Source organism: Centruroides sculpturatus, unplaced genomic scaffold (assembly GCF_000671375.1).
Source record: "Centruroides sculpturatus isolate CEXI.00-Female unplaced genomic scaffold, Cexi_2.0 scaffold754, whole genome shotgun sequence".
Taxonomy (NCBI): Eukaryota; Metazoa; Arthropoda; class Arachnida; order Scorpiones; family Buthidae; genus Centruroides; species Centruroides sculpturatus.
Window position 1 is genome coordinate 83,576 of NW_019384868.1, and position 24,741 is coordinate 108,316.

The 24,741-nt window shown below is 25.5% G+C and overlaps 1 pseudogene; it reads left to right on the top strand.

Moving 5' to 3' along the window:
* Positions 1-24,741, top strand: part of LOC111630804 — a 54,690-nt pseudogene that overhangs the window by 5,136 nt on the left and 24,813 nt on the right.

The following is a 24,741-nucleotide window of genomic DNA, read 5'->3' on the forward strand; positions in this document are numbered from 1 at the left end:
ACAGCTATTTCTTTGAAAATAGACATTTTTTTCTTTTCAGTTAATATATATATAATCATCCATAGTGATAAATTATACTAGCAGAAGTGTATCTATATAATTTTGTTCCATTTTCAATGTTCAGTTAAAATCTATTTACATTTCTTGATCAATTTGGATGAATAATTTTTAATACTTAATCATACTTGAATAAAGAATTTATATTTTGATAGATTGTATTACCTTAACTATGCATTTCTTTAAACTTGCCCTTAAACAATATGTACTATTTAAGGTATATATTGATTAAAAGTGCTTTTTACATTTATGTCTTCATATTGAATTATAGTTATGAATATATTTCTTTGATAACAGCTGACATTAAATATAAAGTTATTTTCTAGTGTTTTTATTTGTTATATGAGTAAATACTTTTTAGGTTTTTCTTTCCTTTAAAACAAAAGACATTGATGTTTAATAGATTACTTTAAATTACTGAATATTGATTTTTCTTTGAAAATTATTATATTAGCTAGGTTCTTAAAATAACATATAAAAAATTGTAAAAGAATTAAGCATATAAAATTTAATTTCTATTGAAAATTGATGTTCAATAATTATCTATTTCTCAATTAATAATATAGACTGAACTATTTGAGTCTGATGATGGGCAAAGAAATTCTGAAAACAAAAGCTTTGACTCCTATAATCTTAATCTTTGTGTTTCTCCTGATATTACATGGAATTGACATATTCTGAAACTTGCATTTAGAGTAAATTTACATAGCTCTTGATGTTCCAATTGTTGTTTTTAATCAAGAAGAAACTAATATGTTTATAAAATTTTATAATCTATCAATAGTTTGCAGCATAAAATCAAGATTTATCCATTTCTCCTACAGTTCTATATTTAGAAATCTGAAATACAAATAAAATTTTAAATTTATTATTATGGATAAAAATTATTGAACACAAAAACTAATTCAGGATGGAACTCAGTAAACTTCTTTATTTTTAATATACAGTAATAATAAAAACATTTATTATATTTAAATATAATTGTACACAACAAATATTAGAAAAACAAATTCAGAACAAACTGATAATTATCCACTATAAATTTGCTGTCATAAAGTATTTTCTAATCTAAAAATTTATTAAATTATAAATTTATACTATTCATATTAATAAATATACACATTATAATGAAAAATACAGACATATATTTCAGAAAATTTTCATTAAAAAATTTTTTAGATAAATTAGTGTTATGATGATTATTAATTTAAAAAATATATTTGATATGTATAAGATAGACAAAACTGGCATCTGTATTGAGCAGTATGAAAATACATTAGAAATAATTGAATTATTTTATATCTTTTTATGTTATAAAATAAATAAATCTATAAAATTAAATTACTTTATAAATTACACTTGTTTTGAAATTATTTAATTACAAATGAAGTAATGTATTTATTAATTCATTTATAATAAAGCCTATTATATAAAAAGATATTGAATTTTATGCATAGAATTTTTGGCAAGATTTTCAGTATGGATAAAAGTCTTGTAGATGTAGAACAGGTGCAGCTATTTACTTTGTTCATCTGTTCATCCATATTTTGCCTCAGTATGTATTTAGCCTAAGTGTTATCATGCTTCTTGAATTGTTTTCATCTAACATCTTTAAATATCTTTGTTTATTCTTATATTATAACAGACAACTGTTTATTGTCAATTCTGTATAAAATCTATAAAATTGTGATTTTAAAGTAGTCTCTTATTTGTTTTTATGTCTTCAAGATGAAAATGTAAATGATCCTGTCAGTCTGAGGACTTGTGTTGTTATAGAAAGCTCTTTTGCTCTTTACACTTATATTTTTTTTCATCTTATTAAATTTGTATTTTACTATAAAATTTTACATATTTATTTCTATGTATTTTTAAAGTTTGATGTGTTTATTGAAAGCTTTATCTAAAAATACTGTAAGTATTCTTGTTCTTTTTAAAAATGTTGTATGTAATGTTCATTGGTCTATCTCATTATCCTACTAACACATGTTTTTACTATTTTATATCTATTGTATAAATATTTACACTATTTTTAAGAAACAGAATAAATACAGAATAGGTTATTATTTTAAAACATTGTAAAAGATTCATTTTAACTAATACAACTTTATTATTTGTATTAGTTAAAATATATTAGTTAAAAATCATTTATTTGAAATATAAAATTTTCAACTGTTAAAATAATAGTTAAGAACAATGTTATAAGTAAACACTATATATTGTAAATTTTAAAGAAATTTGATTCATCCCAAATTTCAACTATAAAATTAATTAAAACTTCTGTTATACTTTATACTGACTACTTAAATACTGTAGTGTTACATCTATATATTTAAGCAGTATATATCAATTAAGTTTAAAGTGTAATTATGTTAAGAATTATGATGTAACTTGATTTCTGAAGAGCTTGACTTTTTTTTGTAAATTTTCTCAGTAAATTAAATTTTAAAATTATGCAAATTACTTCTCTCTGAACATTGTTTTTTATAGTGGTTGTTTTGTCTTAATTATAAAATTAATCAATAAAGCTTCTTTTTGTATTAATTGTATAAGCTTCCAAGCAATTAAGTTCTTCCTACAATATTTTATACCACATTTTAAATGCATTATGATAATAAAATTGTATTATTTAGTTGTCAACATTATCCCCTTATAGATCAACATTTTTCTTTCCAATACACAAATAGAAAATGTTTATTTTTAATAGAGACAGAACTACACATATATTACTTCCATTCTGTTAATAAAATTCCTTTTTTTTTTTGAAAGCTTTTAGAGTACTACTGGATATTTAGTAAAAATGTATCATAGGAGCACCTGACGAATGCTGTCTAACAAAGCATGAAATACAGAACTTTCTGTCATTTTTTATATGTGGAAAAGTTTTGACTATTGTGCATTAGTGCTTCAGGGAATTTTCTTTTTCTGTTAGGAATTGTTTCTCTAGTTGATAATATGGCAGACATATCTGAAGCATGTTGTGGAAAAACAAGGCTTATGAAAAAAATTTACAATTAAATAATAATTACATTTTATTTCATGCTACTTTTGTTGAAATGAAAGAAAAGTTAATGTTTAATGTAGGAAGAGCAACCAATTTATCATAAAAATTAAAGATTAGTCAATATTTTCCAAGTTGTTTTAAAGAAAACATTTATATTTGTCCAAAACTTCTTTGCTTAAGCATGGTTACTGTTAATATAATTTGAATATGTAGCATTATTTGGTTGTTTGGTTTGTTGGAATGAAGGAAAAAGAAACTCTTCTTATAAAATCTAATGAAAATGAAGTTGTTTACATGGACATGAATTAATATGACCCCAATGGGTAGATGCTTCATCCAGCCTGTACTTTTTCTACAGCTAAAGCAACATACTTCAGAGGCATTTACCATATTGTTGAGAGAAACAGTTTCTAAAAGAAATGAGCAATTATTTATTGTGACATCATCACAATTCCATGCTATATTTTTTTAATCATATTTTAAATTTTATTTCATTTAAAATATATGCTCGCCACCTCAAATTAGTACTATATTGTCTTGCTCCTGTACATCATACTTTTTGTTAGTAATGGAGTCATGCCAATCATCTATTAACTGCTTTCAGGGGAAAATTTTTGAATTGAAATAACATGACTTATGATTTGCATCAGAAGTTTGTATAGTTAATCAGGGTCTCCTTCCCCTAAGCTTTCCTTATCTGGTCTCATTTTTCATCTATCTAACTCTGTTCTCAAGATTAAGGAAAGACAGACGGATGAGTGGAAATTTATAGGTCTACAGTTTTTTCAAATTGTAGCCCAAAAAAGATCAAGACATTAATGCACAACAATCAAAATTTTTCCATTTATCCTAAAATGACTGAAAATTCTGTATTTTGTGCTATGCTGGGCAACATTCTTGCTTCATCAGGTACTCCTCTGGTGCAGTTTTTACTGAATAGCATATGGAATGCATGGAGGACTTTAAAATATACAATTAGAGTTAGTGACGGATTCCAGATATGAATTGCAGAATATTTTTTGTGCAAGCACTGTCTTTCTGTAAAATATCTTTGGAGAGGGCTTATGCTATTTAGAACAAATTATTATTCAAAATTATGTAATTATATGTTGTAACAGTGTGTCTCATATCAGTTTAAACTAAGTCATTCCAGATATTTAAATAGGGAATTACTTCAACTATCTGAAACTGTAGTATCTCAAAAATGATGAGCACTAAATTGTATGCCAATAAATATATTTGATCATTTTTTATAGTATTGGATGTTTTTATTTTTTATTACAGTTTATATTTTTAATTTATTGTATTGAATCCAAATTTCATTTTTAGTAAAATAAGTCACAGATATCACCTTCAGTTTAATAATAATATACATAAAAGTGATTATCTACTTTTTTACTTTTCTCTCAGTTATGTTGATATCCATTATGTATGAATTCTTTCTGAAATTTCAGTTTGTTATATAGGCTAAAGATGATCATCCACATTGTGGCTAATCACTTGTGACTGTTTTACTTATGAAATATCATTGTTATACTTGTACAATCCAACTGTGCATTATCATCACTGATAAATATAATCTTTTAAAATCATTTCAATGAGAGTATAATTCTCATTGAAATGATTTTAAGACTATATTTATCAGTGAAGAAAGAAAAGTACTATTATAATTAGTCAACAGATTTGTCTTTCTAACTGTCAGCTGTATAAACTGTCCTCACTGTTAATTCAAACAACTAAGAACATTATTCTTATCATTTTCCTTTCATTTCTTATTTATGCATATAAATACAAGAATAGTGTTGAGATTTTCAACACTATTCTTGATAGTGTTGTTATTTATGAATATTCAAAATTTTCAAATCTGTCACAATGTAGTTAGTAGATTTATCTTCATTAGTATCTGACATAGATAACTGAAGTTTAGAAACATGATGAATAGTTTTTGAACACTTTGAATTTGGAATGGCATTAGTTATAATTGGATTACTGAATTAAACTGTATGTTTTGCAATGCTAAAATGTTTTTTTTTCGTACAATTTAGAAAAGTTTAGCAAGATTAAAAATACAGTATTTAGAAATATATTTTCATTATAAGTTTAATTCAATGATATTGAAACTTTATATGATTTAACAACAAATAGTTATGATATTTATATTTTAAAAATATTTTATTAATATAGCATAATAACCCACCCCAAAACTTTTTGAATCAGCATATCAAAATACTTTAAATCAACACAAATTTTTAGCCTTATTAAAAAGGACAATATCAGACTGTTACAGAAAGAATATTTTTAAACTAATACAACATTAAATAAGAAATAAATATAATTAGAACATTACAAAACCTAATTAGTTACATATGACTAACGAACAGGCTTATTAAATATACAGTTTTTAAACTAAGCAGATTTTTGAATGTGGTATAAATTTAATATATTTTGCACTCAACATTGTGATTGGTTAAAATGTTTTTATCATGAACAACTATCACAGAAATAAGCAAAAGTATTGTTTTTATAAATTATGTTAAAAATAAATTTATACAAATCTAGCCAAACCCCACAGTCTTAATTTAGACTTTCATAAGGATTTTATATAAGGATCTCCATGTCCTGAACATTCTGTTTTTATCCTTGAAGTTCACCAACCTTCTTGTTCTTCATGTAAATTTCTAAAGCCTCCAGATATTTCAGGCTATTAATTTGATTATTCTCATGTCTTCCCATCTTAAGAAATTGTATCATCCATAATGTATAATGTCGAAGCTGTGGAAGAAATTATTTTCTGGATGGTATAATGATTTTCTTTAAGCTTACTTAATAAGGATTGTGTGGTTGCACAACTCCTTATTAAGTAAAAATACATTCAGATTCTTGATTGTCTATGGCATCAGTGAGTGGACCATATATACTCCCAATATTCTTTTCAGATCCACCTTATCCTAGTCATTTCTAAGGATTTTTGCAAATGTTGAGATTTCTTTTATAAAATATTTTTGTCTATAAACCATGCATTTTCCTTGCAGATTCTGTAAATGTGAGCATTGTAATTGACAATCTTACATTTCACATCATTCTTGGTGCTATGGTAGTTGATATTGCAACTTTGATACCTTTTATGCAACTGTTTACCATCAAAGTTGCAATATGTTAGGGTTGTAACCATTTAGCGATTTATACTCATCCAGTTAAGTATTAAATTTCCTTTTGTTATCACCAATACTGATACAATATGCATGGGTTCTTTGTATCAACATCCTAAAAGCTGCTATTTTAAAGTGCATGGTATTGTTAGAGACATTAGGTATAATACAAGGACATGACCATTTTTTGTTACATAGATGATTTCATAATACTGTGGAAGAAAACAAGCATAATATAGAAGTTTTATTAGTAAAATCAATGAGAACACTGTTGGAGTCACCATGAAAATTGGGAATATGTACAGCAATAAAGTTCACTATCTGGATATAATCATCAATCTACAAGGAATTTGATCACATCAGTATACAGAAAATCAACAGTTCAGCTGACATGTATACATTACTAATCAAACAGTAGTGTTAAATATAAGTTAGTGGCATTTAGATCACTATTCAGAAGAGCTATTCAGTATAGCCCAAAAACAGAAGATCTAGAGAAGGAAGTTAAATACATTGAGAAGCTTGAGTTAATGTATAGATATCCAGAACTATTCCTTACAATGTTTTGAAAAAATTATGAAAAATGAATAACAAAGAAAAGTGAATTGGAATGAATGCTAAAAAATTACAATTACATGAACCCAGTAAACTTCCTAAAACACACCTTAAAGAAAAAGTAGTACAATTAAACAGATATTACTAAGGAATAGAACCATCTTTGACTGTGTTAAAACAACAAAGGTATTAGGACAGAAAATCGAAAAAAGCAGATTATATGAAATACTAACAACATCAAATGAAATTAGAAATGTAACATACATAGGAAGCAGCCTTAGAATTCTAGAACAGAGAACATATAGAGTTAGTCAAAAAAAGGAGAGCTTACTACAGTGCTAGCAGAACAATGACAGAACAAAGTTATGCAAATTAAGACACAAAACCATTATGGAAGCTAAAATTTTAGTACCTGGGGGAAAAGAATCGTCCTACACAAATAGCAGAAGAGTTAGTAATAGCAAAAGATTTAGAAGCAGAAGAATATGAAATTTGTCATCATATTTTTTTTTTATCTATGAAGACAAATGGCAAAATATTCTTTGCTTCGAAAAAAGTCTGTCATAATATACAATAAAAAAAATCACAAATAACAAATATAAGCTAATGATAAATTTAATATTTTAATAAAATATAAATTTTATATCTGGTTCAAGATATAAAAACTATGCATAATTTTTAATTTTTTCCTATATAAAAATTATTCAACATAAATAAGGCAAATTTTAATTTGTAAAATTTTATTATTTTATTATAGGCTTTTCTTGAAATGATTGATGAAGTAGCTGCAACAACAATGGTTAATTATTTTAATAATTCTGGAGCTCCCTTGATTCGAGGACGAAGTGTCTATGTCCAGTTTTCGAATCATAAAGAATTAAAAACTGACAGTACACATTCTAATGCAGTAAGTTGTTATTTTTTTTTTTCATTAGAAGATAGTTGAATTTTGGATTTAAATTAATATATAGATAAAGAATGAACATTTGCAAAATTATTACTAGATAATAATAATAATTACAGATAAAACAATCAATCACAACAGACCAGACATCACATTCATTGATAAACAACAAAATCACACATATCATTGACAAAGTACCAAATACTCACAACATACAAAATATATACACCAAAGAAAATTAGTAAATACTCAATACTCCCATGAAATAATAGTGTCTATAGAGAATGGATAAAGTACTTATTGTATACTAAACAAGTCTTGAAACATTAGGGTTTCATAACAGCACATCTGCCACACTACAAAAGGCTGCCATACTAACCACATGTCACATAGTTAGGAAATTCCTAAATACAAAAACATACATGAATAGTATATAAACATAATAATAGCTTGTTCTGTGGTTATGGCTTTATTCTGGTCCAGCATAGCACCAAGCAATGGTATTTAAGCTGAATAGGATATACTCTATGAGGATAGTAATAATAATAAATACAGAACACATGCTTAAAGCAATCAATATAAATGTTATCTCAGTACTGACATTTTGGAGTTATACATTGGATGCTCATAGAACTAGAAAAACATGAACATTAACAAAACATATGAAACATCATCTATGTCCTCTATAGAAAAGCTGACTCTTTTCATAAAGAGGTAGGTCACAGCCATACAGATATAGCAAATCTTCATCGTAAATAAATTCAGACACTAAGTGTTCTACAGAAAACAAGAAACACCACAATTATACAAAGCTGTAACTCTTGAAGATGAAAACAATAAACCATTTGATCTATACAGCACTGACCTGGATCTAACACAGTAGACAAAATACACAGATATTATCAGAGAGTCTTGAACTTGGAAGGAGCTCCACTATAGGTATTCAAACAATCTCAGACATGATCACATTGACAGAACTGTATCAAACTGCTGGCTAACTCTTGGAGGTTTTTTGAAGAGATAGAAAGGTTCATGATTGTCATGCAAGACTAGATAATAAATACAAAAAAACTTTAGAAAGATATTTTAAAAGACAAAACATATACACACATTTGTAGGAAATTCCACATAAAACTATACATCACATCAGATTGCAAGCTTTTAGTACAAACATCTATATAACCAAATAGCAAATATAATACATCAAAAGCTTGTCAACAAACACAAACTGCTACACACTAAGCAACTATACTACAAATACACACCTCAGATGGTTATACAGAGCAACACACTCAAAATTTACTATGACTGTAGTTTAATCACTGACAAAACAGTTAATCTTATTCATTGAGAAACAAAACAAAATTACATGTTTTATAGACATAGGTCTCAGAACTTGCTCATAAAATTAAGTGCCTATGGAGAATGAATAGTATAGCCTTTTCTTACACAGGTGTCATACCACATACACTATACAAAAGTCTACAAACATTAGGGCATCATAACAACACACATCACATTACAGAAAGAATGTCATACTAAATACACATAATTGTTAGGAAATTTTGAAATATAGATATATACACGAACAACCTGTAAACAAAGCAATAATATTTGCTGTAGCTACGTCTTGCATAACACTAGGATATCTATGCTGGTGCCTAGTGCTAGTAAACCAAATAGGATACACAATAATAATAATAATAATAATAATAATAATAATAGATTAGTTTTTCTGGAAACTTAAAAGTTCTATTCTTTGCAAATAAATCTAAATTTCTTTTTAGCACTCTACAACCCAAGCAGCTCTTCAAGCTGCTCAAGCATTAATAACTCAGGCAGAAACTCAAGGAGGACCAAATACGGTGCTTAGGGTAATTGTGGATAATATGATTTATCCTGTAAACTTGGATATTCTTTATCAGGTATTTAAACTTTTTTTTTTGTACTTGCAAAACAATGAAAACTATAAGATGTATGTATTCATTATAAACAAATGTTATTTTATTCTAACTCATATTATTTACTTAAAATAATTTGTAATAATCTGTACTTTTATTCAATGTTCTTTATAGCAAAAAATAAAATCTATAATGAACAATTACTTATTGTGACATCGTCACAATGCCAGGCTGCAATTTTTCATTAATTTAATTTGAAATATATGCTCTACACCTTAAATTAGTAATGTCTTTCCCCTGTACATTATACAATTTCTTTAACAATAGTCATGCCAGTCATCTATTAACTGCTTTCAGGGAAAAGTTTTGAATTGAAATAAAGTGACTTCTGGTTTGCATCAGACATTCATATATAGTTAATCAGGACTTCATGCTCTAAGGTTTCATATATGAAAAAAAAAACAATAAAATTAAAGTGAAAATGAGAAAAATTTATTTAAATATGATTGATGACAATTATTCAGATATTTGACTAACAATATTTTATAACAAAAGATTTCTTACCTTTTTAAATTTCTTACCTTTTTTCTGTTATTTTAAAAGTAAATACAAAATTCAAAGTAAAATGAATGAAATGTTTTAGTCACATTAAAGTATGAATTATTACTTAACTGTGTATATGTGAGAATCAGGATTTAAAGAGGTCATTTTTAAAGAAATTAGCAAGAAAGAATGACTACATTTCAATTAGAAAACATTTTATTACATAGACAAATTTTTTGAACAAAGAATGTACAATACTTTCATTTGTACGAGAGAGGGAAAGTTGAACTTCCTTTATACAGCTGACTTGGAAGTTGAGTCAGAAGCGGCCACATATGAGACTTGGCTGTCTGTTAGGCTATCGACTCGTATAAAAGGGACATTTTCCCTCCACTCCTGGCAGTTCTCCATAAGAAGTAATTGCCACAGAAAGGCAGTTCATCAAAGTACAAATATGCCATAGTAGTCATCCATATATTGAATAGTGCGCACATAAATGTTATGATTACGAACCTTCTCCATATCCCGAACAGAAAGATGATCGAAGACAAGAATGAGTTTCATATTGTGAAGGTAGTATATCTGTTAGATGGATGTAAATTCTCTCTCACATATATAGATTAGATTAAATTAAATTAAATAATTGATTTCTCGCTCTGTGAATATATCATTTGTAATACCAATAATTGTATTATTAATTTGTTTGATTAATTAAATTTTATTGTTATTTGTTTATAATACGGTCTTAGTAATGACTAGATCTAATGCCTCTGTCCACTCCACATATCTGCATCTCCTTACCCCAACGAGCCTTCCTAATTCAGACTAATAGATAAAGCGTGAGTTAAATCATGAAATAATAGTTTAACTGGTGTTGGGAATCCTGACAGGAGACCATATTATACAATCGTACGTCTCCACCTTTCTTAAACACTTTTAAAGCCCTCCTTAAAAGCTAGAGAACGGATCGCAAGATCTTGTGCCGATTAATTGGTACACAAGTTTACTAACTTTCTATCCCAGGTTTATCTCACATATACATCAACTCTTAATATAAATTTTCAAAGGCTATTCATTTTATTTGAAATTTTATTCAATCAGAAATACAGTATAATAAAATTAAGCAATTTCTAAAAATATCTTAAAATTCTATATTTATCTGAAAATTCTAAATAAGTTTTTAAAAGGCTTGTTCAAACATGTAGACAAAATGGATTATTTACAATTGTGTAAATATGTTCAAGACTGGAAATGAATAGTTTACTCAATTTGAAAAATGTTTTCAACATATGGACTTGAACAGAATTAGCTGCTATAGTCTTTAGATAGTATCTATTTTAAATTCTATGATTTTGATTTTAATTGTAATAACGATTTCATAAATAAAATTAATTTCCTCTATCTAAAACATTGAAATAAATAGGTCTAAAATAGTAAAAAGTTTCTAATGTAATAAGTTAAACTGATTAGAAATTGATTAAAATAAAACATATATTATTTATATAAATTGTATATACATAATTATTTTTTAATGTAGATATTTTCAAGAGTGGGTAAAGTGCTGAAAATTATAACATTTACAAAGAACAGTAAGTATTTGATTCTTTTTATATTCTTATAATGAAAATGAAAACTTTTCTAGACTTCTTCATCTTCTTAGGCCTGCAACTGCAGGAGTGTTTTGACTTCATTCATTTTTTTTTCTTCTTTGATGATAATAGAGGCTTTTTTTCTCATTTCCATTTGATTTTATCATCTTGATCTTAGGAAGATCAACAGACTCTTCTGCAGAAAACTTTTCTTTTTTCTTGTCATATCTTTCATTCATGATGTGTGTGTATATATATATTTTTATTTGTTACTGAACTGAGTGAAGATAATCAATCAATTCAATCAATATTCAAATTCAATCAATCAAAGATTTAATAAGATCGAACTGATCTTTGTTTGGTTCAGCAATGATTACAAAAAAAGCTTTCATCATGAACAAATATTTGATGAGAATGAAAAAAATATATATATTTCTGCAGAAGAGTCTGTTGATCTTCCCAAGATCAAGAAGATAAAATTAAATGGAAATGAGAAAGGAGGCTTTATTTCCTGTAGAATCAGAAATTACAATCTTGTTATAGTATTAATGCTAGAAGTATGTGATTTATCTATGCTAGAACTTTGGTGTTGAATATCTTCATATACTTGTATATGATAATACTAGTGTATATTGTAAAGTTTTTAATTAGCTACAATGGCTGTTGGCATTTAAAAATTATGTAATATTTTATTATCAAAAGTAGAATATTTAAGTATATACATACACAACAAAAAAAAATCCAACAAAAACTTAAAATTTTTAAAATTTTTATGCTGATTTTTAGATTTTGTTTTGTGTGTATACTTGTTATCCAGTTTCCTGAAGTTATAAAGCAATTTTTAAATGTAATGTCCACATGCCCACCAAACTGACAACCACAAATTTTTAAAAGGAACACATTCAAAAGTTTAAAATAAATAAATCATGCTACTGACAAACTTCAGAAAAGTTGAAACAAAAAAAAAATTTGTAATACATGTTACATACATTGCAATTTGAGTTTCCTTGTAAAGGTTGCCTGATGATGATTATTAAAGATATCTGAGAAATAGATAAACTGCTAGTGTAAAAAAACTTTAAAAGTAGTTTTTCCCACCCTTCAAGAAATTCCAGTTAGAATATGTGACTTTCCTGATTGACATCCAACATCTTCCATTCTTTGAAATCTGGTCCAAAGCTGAATATGAGGCTCTGTGGCACATTTTGAGTCTTGGACACATCTTTCTGTCTAACTAGTCTGCTTGTAGTCTTCCAATAACAATTCTTCCTTTCATAAAAGCATGTGTTGGCATTTTTGTTATAGTCATTGTCTGTATCATGCAGTAAAACAGTAACAAACTTTGCTGAATGGTCAAGCTGCAACACTACTATTGTACTTATTTAGTCTGCATATTTTTCATAAACTTGAGCTTTTTAAGGGAACATTCAACTACATTCTGGATATTTTTATTGTCTGAAAATACTCAAATAAATTTTTCACTGTTCATTTTGTTTATTTTTTTGTTCTATCTATAGATTGGATGAGTACACTGCTTTATGATTGTATATATACATACACATTTTTGAAACAGTTTGTAAAATTATATTGTGAATGTTTATTATTATTTCTGCTGTTAATATAAATAATTTGATTATAATCAAAAAGTTACTTTTTAATATCAAATATTTTTAAAATTCTACTTCATATTCAGAAGGATTTAAAATAGCTAACAGTGTTTCTTTAACATAAAACAGCAAAGAACAGATTTATTAAATGTAGTGGATAAATTTAAATTTATTTTAATTTGAAAATTCTGAAATATAATCTAAATTCACAGTCATTTTTGTATATAACCTTTAACATTTTTAATATGTAATCAATTCCACAAATTTAAATTTTCTGATATTAATTTCAAATTATTTTATATTATAATTTATATTTAACAAAGTCTTTAGTATTCCAACAAGTGTTTAATTAAAGCAGATGCTTACAGCTGTTTGTATAAAATATTTTTAAATTATATAAAATACTGAATATTGATTTGATGTATTCAGTTTTCTTTTTGTTGATTTTATACAACTTGGCAGGTTGATATTATAAGTATATCTAATTTGTCTAATAAAGATTGCATTTTTCTAAACCAAAATAATTTTTGCCTACAAATGGTCTTTAATGGTAATATCGGAGATTAAACTCATTTTTTTATCAATAAAATTTTAATTACAGTATCAATAAATTTCCCTTCTTCAGTAACTATATTTGAGTAAAGTTTCTTATTATTATTATTATTTTTTTTAGTATTAGTTATGACATTGCTGTTTCTTTTTAGTTTTACTATCATATAATAACTTCTAATATACTGTTACGTTTTGCTATGAGCATGTTGTTGCTCTTTATTTTTGCTATCTGGTATTATATATACTTTTAATCTTCTACTTACTGAATTTTATGTTATTTTTTCTTAGTTTAATTAAAAAACTCAATGCTGCTTTTGATAATTTTCTTTAAAAATATTTCAAAGATTTGATAAAAAATTTTAAACACTACATATCATACATATTCATTTCTGGAAGATTGTATGCATGATATGTAGTGTTTAATTTATCAATGTTTCAGCCATTACAGACTTTTATGTAAAAAATTTTATTTTTATAGTTTTGAGAAATGTTCAAATTACTTGATTATCAGACTTTATTATGGTTATGTTACAATTTTGTATTTAATTATATAATTATAACTGATATAAAATATATCAGCAGATTTAAATTTTGAGTAATTATTTATATATATAAAATATGTATAGAAATAATTACTTGAAAAATTTTTTTTGTTAGTAATTGCAATAAATTTTATTTTATACTTAAGGTGTTTATATATGCTATATCTTACACAAATTTTTCTTTATAAAAAGATATATTTTATTATAATTATTTCAAAATTATGATTTTAGACACATTCCAAGCATTGATCCAGTTTCCTGATATAATAACTGCTCAGGCTGCCAAATTGGTATTGTATTTAATTTATAATTTACATCATTTCCTTTTCTAATAATATAATTTGATGTTTATTATGCTTTCAGTCTCTGGATGGTTTAAACATTTATAATGCATGTTGTACACTTAGAATAGAATATTCAAAATTAAACAATTTAAATGTTAAGTACAATAATGAGAAAAGTAGAGATTTTACAAATCCAAATCTGCCTACTGGAGATCTTGCCTTGGATAGTTTAGGATTAACAGGTATGTTCCATGCATATTTTTTATTTATAATTTTAGAAGTTTCAGAAAATGAGAATCTTTTAACCAATATTATAAAAAATGAAGTTAAACATGTTCTCATTTACTGTAAATTCTATTGTGTTTTTAATTTTAATTTTCTAATTTGCTTCTGTTTACAAAATATGGAAAAATATGTCTGAATAAAAATTTCAGATAGCTTGTCAGTGAGTATATTATCAGTTAACATCATCAAATGATCTAAGCAAAAACTTTGTTAGACATACTTTTTTTTTCCTAGACAGTTGTAAATTGTTAAATTAATTTAAGTATTGATTTATTGAAATTTATTAATGCCATTCTCTAATTGTTGTCATGTGTTGCCTAATTAAAATTCAATACAGAATTCAACAGTTTAAAAAATCCAGCTGCTTCATTGGAGTTAGAATTAGTTTGATAAGTTCAATAAAACAGCTAGAATTATTAGTTTTTTTCGGGAATTTTTGAGTTTGTTTTGGTATTTTTAATTTATTAGTTTGGTTTTAAATTGGTTTCTTGTCTTACATGTGTATTTGCATACATACATACATACATATATGCATTATACCAGGATAAATAAGTTAAAGCTGGCTTATACAGTTATAAGTTATATGAATGTCAGTGGAGATTAATAGACAGCTGTTATTCCAATAAGTGTAGTGAGGCTTATCCTGCATAATTAAGGTTTGTCACATTGATGGTATAGTAGTTCTAAATTTATATATATTAAGATTGATTAAATATAGTAAAGTTTGGAAAAAGAATTTGAATGTATAATCCTTACATGCCTGTAATCAAGAAATAATATTTATTGCATCCAGACAAATCATTTAATAGTAATCTGGTATAATTTGATACATTATTGATGTTTATTTTAATGATAATTGGATGAAATGAATGAGAATTAACATTAGATATCCAAATAATATTAAATTAAACATTAAATTTCAAATTTACCAGGTTGGTATAATGTTTATTAATGATTTAGAATAATAAGTTAGTTATTGATGAAGATTGATTGACTAGTTATTTCTATTTATATGCTTATCATAACTTATTAAATTTCATTTTATAGTTTGGCATAATGAAATGTCTCCAATCAAAGGAATAAAGGAATTATTGATTATGTACTAGAATGGCTAGATATTAAATTATTGCATTCAGAAAGAGTGGCAAAAATAATAGTTTGTGGCAGATTGCAATACTGTATTTGGATAGGCTTAAATTCTTCAAAATATATTTTTCCTGGACTTCAATTCATTTAAACTTTTAAACTATTAATATTGCTTATAATTCCAATTTGTTCTAGTCATTAATGAATTTTTTCATTAAAGCAATAGTAACCTTTAAAATTTGGTACATTCATTGTTATCTAGCATCTTGAGATTAATTTTTTTCTATCTTTTAAAAATTAGGAATTAACAGAGTTAAATTTAAAATGTAGATATTATTGTATTAGCTATATAATTTAGATATTGTTGAGATTTTTAAATTATATTTTTAGTATTTATCATTTGTTTAATTAATAATAATTGAAAAAATTTAATAGAGAAACTAACACATGACAAATATGTGAACTTAATATTAAAAACAGTTTTTATATTTAGTAAAAGATGCCAAAGATGGAATATTTATTAATTGATCTATGCATAATTTTATAATGATTTGATTATGGTTATATCAGAGAGAATTTATATATAAACAGTGCAAAAGAAATAGTAATTGCTGCTATATTGAGTAAATAAGTTTCAAGTTATTATAATTTGTTTTAAAATATTACATAAAGATCATCTGTTGTATTCTCCAAAATATTGTAATAGTCTACTTTAGCATTTTAAATATTGGCACAAGATCATCATAAAATTGTGGACTACAGCTTCTTACATTAATGCTAAATTTAATAAAGCAATTGTTCAGGTAAACAACTGAACAGTTGCTGAACAGGAATAAATTGTTTTTATTAGATAGAAAGACTTGAAAATATTTATCTATAGAACAATCCATAGAGTAACAAATAATAATACTAATATAAAAATATTTAAAATTAGAATAAGTATTCAAAGTTTTTGTTTGTAAAATCTAATGTTAATTCTGATTTTAAATTTCAATGTGCACATTATTAATTATTATTCTGATGGATTTTTAAGGTCCAATGTATTAGTAAAGATTTGCATCTATAATATTAGAAAATGTAAAAGTTAAGCACAAATAGAATATTTTAAATTATAATCATTAATCTCCTTTGTATAGAATAAATTAAAAACATCAAAAATAAATTTAAAAACCATGTAAGGATTTTAATGATAGTTAAAATGTGAATTCATATTTAACAGTTAATCTATTTTTTGTATCTATAATAAATATGTTTTTATTATAATATCAGTATATTTAATGACCATTGTTACAATTCAATGTTACCTTTATATAATTAAATTAAACAAGTGTGATAATGATATTTATTAGAAAATTCATTAGAAAAATTCATCAAAGTTTTCACTGAAATTTTTCAAAATTCCCTAGAAATTATTTTAAAATCCTTTTTCTGAAACCAAAACTACTATAGTTAATTTCTACTACAATAAAAATGAATAGCAAATGCATTCCAATCACACAAGATATTTGTTTGAGGATGATTAGCTGAATATCTTCTCACATGTATGGTCATATTACATTTATTATAAGTTATTATTCTGTAAAGAAAGTTTCTTATAGAATTTTTCAGATTGATAAACTTCTAGTATAAATATTTAATGATGACTATTCCCATTACAAATAAATCTAGATGCTATCAAAAAATAGATTTTATTGTGAGATTAGAAAAAAAATATTTTGAATGAGGAATAGTTTTTATCATTTCTGTAAAGAGTTAAAATATTGATTAAAATATATATATTTTAATAAAGNTCATAACTTAAACTTATATACAGGTTTAAGTTATAAATAATCTTATTTAATTGATATATAACTATATACTGTATATACATTTTACTTAGCAATTTAAAATATTGTAATTTTTCTTATTGTAGATTTGAATATTTAATTTTTTTATAGACATAACTTATCTTACTTTGAAATGAAATATATAATTTAAGCAAAATTTTGTGATGATTTGAAAATCAAAAACTTCTCTTAAATAGTTTAATATTACCAGTAATAAGTTTTACTCTTGAAAAATGGAACATGAAAATTAAGATTATTTTTTAGCCTTCTTTTAGTATAGGATATTATTTATTTTATAAATTTCATCGTTATAAAAAAGAAAATAATTTTTATAGATTTTTTAATGGAAAATGATTAATTTATTATAATCGAAAATGTTTATTTTGGTTGCGAAAAAATTCAATAACATAAATAGTTTTTAACAAATTTTATGCTTTACTGCAAGAAAGAATATAACTTGTAAAAATTGAAATATTTTAAATCTTACAAATTCTAAATATTTTTAAATTTAAGATTGTTGAACATTTCATTATTAAAACAATGCTATATTTCATGTATCTAAAACAAATTATAAATTATCTTATATTAAAAATATAGCAATCACCAATAACTAAAATAGTTTTTGTACTTTTTTTAGAAGTTGGACATTTTAAACTTAATAAATATTTGAAGATTTTTTCATTTTTAGTAGCTCATTAAACTATTTTAAGTTAAGATCAAATTTTATAAATTTTTACATTCAAAAACATTATTCAAAAACTATTTGGCAATAAAAAAATATATAATAATTGATACAGTAAAATTTATAACATTCGATTTATAGTTAAAAAATCTTAGTTACTACATTTGAAGAAACATTTTTTAAAATGTACATAAATATGTTTAATTGCTTTATACATTGAATATTGGTTGGAAAAAGTAGTTATTACAAAATAACATTATATGTTATACAAAAATGCTTGAATTAAATTTTAAATTGTATTCTGTTTTGAAAGAACATGAATAACTTCGACATTTCTATTTGACTACAGAAACTATCAATACTTGAATAGATTTATAAAAATTATTTTTTTTAGCATTTAATATATATTTTGTTATGATACATAATTTAAAGAAAGTATATGAACATATTCTAAGATTAAGATTTATTTGAACAGAAAATTCTTACAATAAACCTTTAGGATAGTATTCTCTTAATTTTATATATATTATTATTATTATTATTATTGAATTAATTAAAAGAGAATACTATAATTTTTCTATTCCAAATACTTAATGTTTTATTTTCTTTTCTCCAATTATTTTTCAGATTATAAATCTTTATCCAATGTATATATTAATCTGATACAAATTATAAGACATATGATAAATATTATAATTTTTGTTAAAATTATAAATTATAGTTAAGTAATTAAAAACAAGTAATTTACTAATTAATGCACTTAGAATTTGTTTTTTCTTCACTCACAATATACTAAGAATGTTCTGTCATTAATGCATGTTAATTAGCTTGATAAAAAAAATAACATTACTATGTAATAAAAAAGTTATGTAATTTAAATAATAATAATTTTGGGAAGCTAACGTTTTTAATTGAAATTTAGTCTAAATTCTATATAATTATATTTATAATACTTAGAAAGTGACTGCTATATTTTTACCTTATTACCAAGGCTCCATGGGGGTTCTGGCTTCCCCATTTGCTGCTGCCCCAGGACTAGGAACACCACTAACAGCTGCATATGCTGCTACAGCTGCTGGAGGTGTGGTATTCCTTTTCTGCTCATTTATGCTTGCTATTTAATGCTTAAGATTCACTACTTATTCTTTAAATAACAAATAATGCACAACTGTAGAAAGTTAATATAATGGTGATGGTATTTGTTAGATATTATTTTTATTTTCATATTATATTTTACTAATTATGGATTGCATGTTTGCTTTTAATGCATTTTATTTTCATTTGTAACTATCTTTAAAAAATTTCTTCAATTGAAAATTTAATATAAATATTCTATTAATTAAAAAAGTATAGTTCAACAAACTAAAATTTATAAAAGTTTGTATGAAAAACTTTATTAAAAAAATATTTAAGTATTTATATAATTTTCAAAAAATGTTAGCAAATACATTTTTATTACCTAATTTTTATTATATTTAATTATTAAATTTATAATAATTATCTTATATAACTAAATAAATAGATATATCACTGTTAAGATGGATTTTTTTTACTTATTTTTGTTTATTTAGATAAATTTGAAAATGCTTCTTTTAAAATGTAATCAATATAACATTTTATTTTTAGTATTATTCATTAAAAATTATTTAATTTTGATTGAAATATAATATAATTTTCATCTTTATTAAAACATAAATATTAAATTTTATGATATTGTTTTAATCATAGACCAGTAGATAAAATTTTATTTTTATGCACATCATATCAGACTAAACTTTTCTAAACAATTCAAAAGTATACACGATGTCTTTTATTAGTAGGTATCATATACAGATAATCCTGTTATCCCCTGTTTAAATCATGTGTACAGTACCTCCAAAACAAATACAACTATTAAAGTTGGTGATTGTTACTTACATTATGCATGAATTTAAATGGCACAAGACATTCTGGAATGTAACCCGTACATAGATTAAAAAGTCACACATTGTGTTAAGAGATTTTTGCCAAAAAATTTGAATTTCAAGAAAAATATTAAAAGTGTATCCACTCTCTGTAATTTTAAATTGAAAAATTTAATTGCTCATAGAGTCGACATAGAATAAAAATTTTTAGAAAGATCATTAGCAGTCTGAATGTATTTAGCATATTTTTATAAGTATGCATGAAGTTACGTACAGTAGAGCATCGATTATCCGACTCAATTAGGGACTCAGGTTGGTCGGATAACTGAAAAATCGGATAACCGAAAAAATGAAAAAAATACGTTATTAGTATAGTATATTAGTATATCCCATGTAATTAGTATATTAGTATATCACTATTAACCAACTTCACATTGAATTTTCATCGATGTTAAGCCTAACAAATTTTTTTTTAAAATAATAATCGTCACTATTGTATCGTTAAAAATTATTTTTAAATTATTTTATTGCTCACAAAACAAACAACCATTCATAATTAGAAAATTAAGTCTCGTTTAAATACTGGCCGCCCTTTAATGGTGGAGCTGTGTTGCCAGCTAAAACAAGCAAAAATTTAACAAAAATAATAATAAAGTAGCCAAGACATTGCCAAATATTGTAGTGCCACATCACTAGTGGACATTTGAAATTTGCCAACTAGAACGGTCGGTTAACCGATGTGATGGTTAATCAGGGGTCGGATAATCGATGCTTTACTGTAGTTATCTTTGTCTATTTGATGTTTATTTTTATTTTTTATGAAACAAGCTTTGTTTCATAAAACAAAATTTTCAACATTGAATTAAATGAATGTTGAAAATAACACTTGAACATATTAAGTTTACAGTGTTCTATGAACTTAAGAACTTTTAAATTTTGTTGTTATTAAATTTAAGATGATAATTCTGTTATCACAAAAATTACTATAGAATTTTTATGAATATTTTGTCTATATTATGAATCTTGAAGCTGGTCTTGAAGAAACAAAAGATTTTAACAAACACAAAATAGAAACAACTTGAAAAAGACCATAGTATTTTTGACTTGTAAATATCTTAGTTATATTGTCAATTCTTGATTTTATCAATAAAAGCAAATTTTTATTTAGCCAACTTCACTAAAATAAAATATCTAAGTAAAATTTTAGATCATCTCATAGAGCATTGTTTAACAGACTGTTGGTATAGTTTAAATTTTTTCTTGTCTTAGAACTTGACCAAGTTTTCTTTATTATTTACTTGCAGAATTATATTTTAAACAAATTTCAGTTATATATCATCATCTCTATATCATATTCAGATTTTTTTAAAAATAGTTCTTCAAACTCTTAATCTGAAATATGAATGTTGCTTGGACTTTTCTTGAGTGACATAACTTTATACTTAATACACTTAGTAATGCAATTACAGTTAAGTAATATAATAGCAATTCATACTTAAAAGAATTTAGTAATTAATGAATATAGAGATAAGAAGAGTTAAAATTATAACTATAGTTTCCACTTGCTATCTTGAAACAAAAAACATTCTGAACTTTGCAGGATTTTCCATACTACCACTTTAATATATTCTCACTATCCAGTGCATAAAAAGTAGTCTGTATTTATAGTGTTTATTTTTGCCTAAACAAATAAAATTAAATTAAATATACAGTAAGACCCCGCGTAACATGGGGAATACGTTTCTAGATGACAAAGTGCTAAATGAAACAGCGTTGAATGAGGTCATTTTAACACAGAGTAAATAGGGAAAGGGGAACACATGACCAAAAATAAACAGATTTTACTTTAATTTCAAGTTATTTTTATATTAATTTGCATAATAATATATGTTAAATAATACATAAACATATGCACACAGAAATGTAAAGTTCATTTTTTGTGATGAAGGTTCTGGCTCTTCTGAAATTTTTTTTTTTTTTAGATAAAGTCGTGTAATTTCATTTGTCGCTTTCTTTTTCTTTTGTTAAGCAAATGTTGGTAGCAAGAGATTACATCCAAAAAACCTCGTCTTGCTTTTGCACTCCTTTCAAAATCTGGATTATTCACTACAATTTGATCAATGATTTTGGTTATTGTTACCAAACTTTCACTAAGGAAATCTGTAGATAAATTCTTTGGGTTCTTTGTTTTCAGAATCAATAATTTCCAGTTCTACATGAATTCCTTGTTCTGCCAGTTCTTGAAAGTCATCATTGGTAAGACTCTCACCAGAAACCTGCAGTACCTCCTCAATACATTTTCTAATCCTGCTGTATTATATGGCTGGATGGCCGAGTGGTCAAGATGGACTACTGCTCTGGGGACCTGGGATTGAATCTGGACAGGTCAAAAAATTTCCAGGAATTTTTGGGGAGGTGGTCTGACCAGATATGTCGGCACCTGTACCTCACCACTTGGCCAAATCCATAATGGGCATACTTAAAGAGACCCTCTTAGTGCCCACAGAGCAGAAAGAGTTAAAAGGAAAAAGTCCTGCTGTATTGATTAGGTTGACAATTTGGTCAACCTAATGATGCAGCGATAGGCTCTTGTTGAGAATTCTTTGGCTACCTTCAGTCATAACTTTTTCCACACTTCATTCATGCATTTATCAGTTAATTCTTTCCAAGCAAAGTCGATATTGCCTACGGCATCCATGATGTTATATTTTTTCCAAAATTGCACCAAACAAACAGATTTAAGGAAAGTACAGTGCTATGACGAATTGCCACCTTTTGCTGATTGGTTCATGTTCGTGAATGATCATATTATAAATGAATCAACGAAATGCTGCGATAATTTGAATCAGTGTAAATTTTGAGCTTTTTTGTAGGCTTTGAGCAGACCACCACATTTTATAGAATCAGAATTAATCAAGGTAGCATTAAATGAGGTCTTACTGTATTTGAAATAATTTTAAAATTATATTTCTCAAATATATCAGAAAATTTCTCAAATTAAAACCATTTACATTTCCATGATTATGGCAAAGGGATGATGATATTTTGTAAGTTGTACAATAGTGATGACTCCCATCAATAACTCTAATAATCCAAAAGTCAAGAATTAATGAAACAATTGCTGATACTGATGAATATCCATTAAAATATTCTTTAAAATGTGAATAAGAGAAACCAATAAGTATATTTATGGTGATTTAATGACACATTCCATTCGTGTGTAGCTAGTTAGGGTTGCCAATGGTCTTCCATTTAACTGTATTGCCTGCCCATCCTTCTTTTATCAATAATGCTCTCCTCTTGAGTACAGTGTGTATTTTTGTTTAATTTTACTGTTTTCTCTGAAATATTATTGGCAGAAAATGTTAAGTAAATTAACTTCACTCTGACACCGGGGATGAAATACTAAATACGGAACCTGTTACCAGTGTAATTTTGTGTGAAAACGTTTGTGAAAGGTTTACGCAAAATTACACCGGTAACAGATTCCGTATTTAGTATTGGCAGAAAATGTTTGAATATTTTATTTTCTTATTCTAGTTACATCTTTCACTCACTAGAGTAATAGAAAAAGGAAGACCCTGCCATTAATCAAAGTTGAACAGGCAAATAAAATTTAGGGAATCAATTAGGATGGCATTGTGCAACAGTTAGTAATAATTCTAACATTGAGTTTAAACCCTATTTATTATCTACTTAATGTTTTATAATTTAGTCAGTCAACAAATACTTAGAACAAACTACTTTGTTTTAAATGTCCTTTTTGTACAGGAAAGTTGGCAATGCTAGTGCAGCACTTGTGCAAAGCGCTTTTTGGTTTCAAGTTAAAAGGCAGCAACTACAGATAATTATATATAACATCACTGCTTGATGTATCATGAAAGATAATTTAAATCTGAAGTAGTTAAATAATTGATATAATTGTTTAAATAATTGAGTATTAAAACTTTTTGAAGACAAATGAAATATTTTTTCTTTATAAATAAAAAATATTAAAAAAATACTGTTATTCAAAGAAAATACAGTAAAATTTGTCAAAAATGGAACCTGTATAAAATGAAAATCTGCCTAAATGGAAAAAAATCCATCCAGTATGAGTGATTTTCTAGGTTAAATTCTACTATAAGTCAAAAGCCAGCCTATCACAGAAATAAGAGGTTTTACTTTCCTGACTGTTATGTATGTATAACAAGGGAAAGTATTGGAATCATGTCAAATTTGACCCTCTGAGTTTTTTGCAAATCTCTGTTTTGAGACCCCAGAACCAAAAAAGT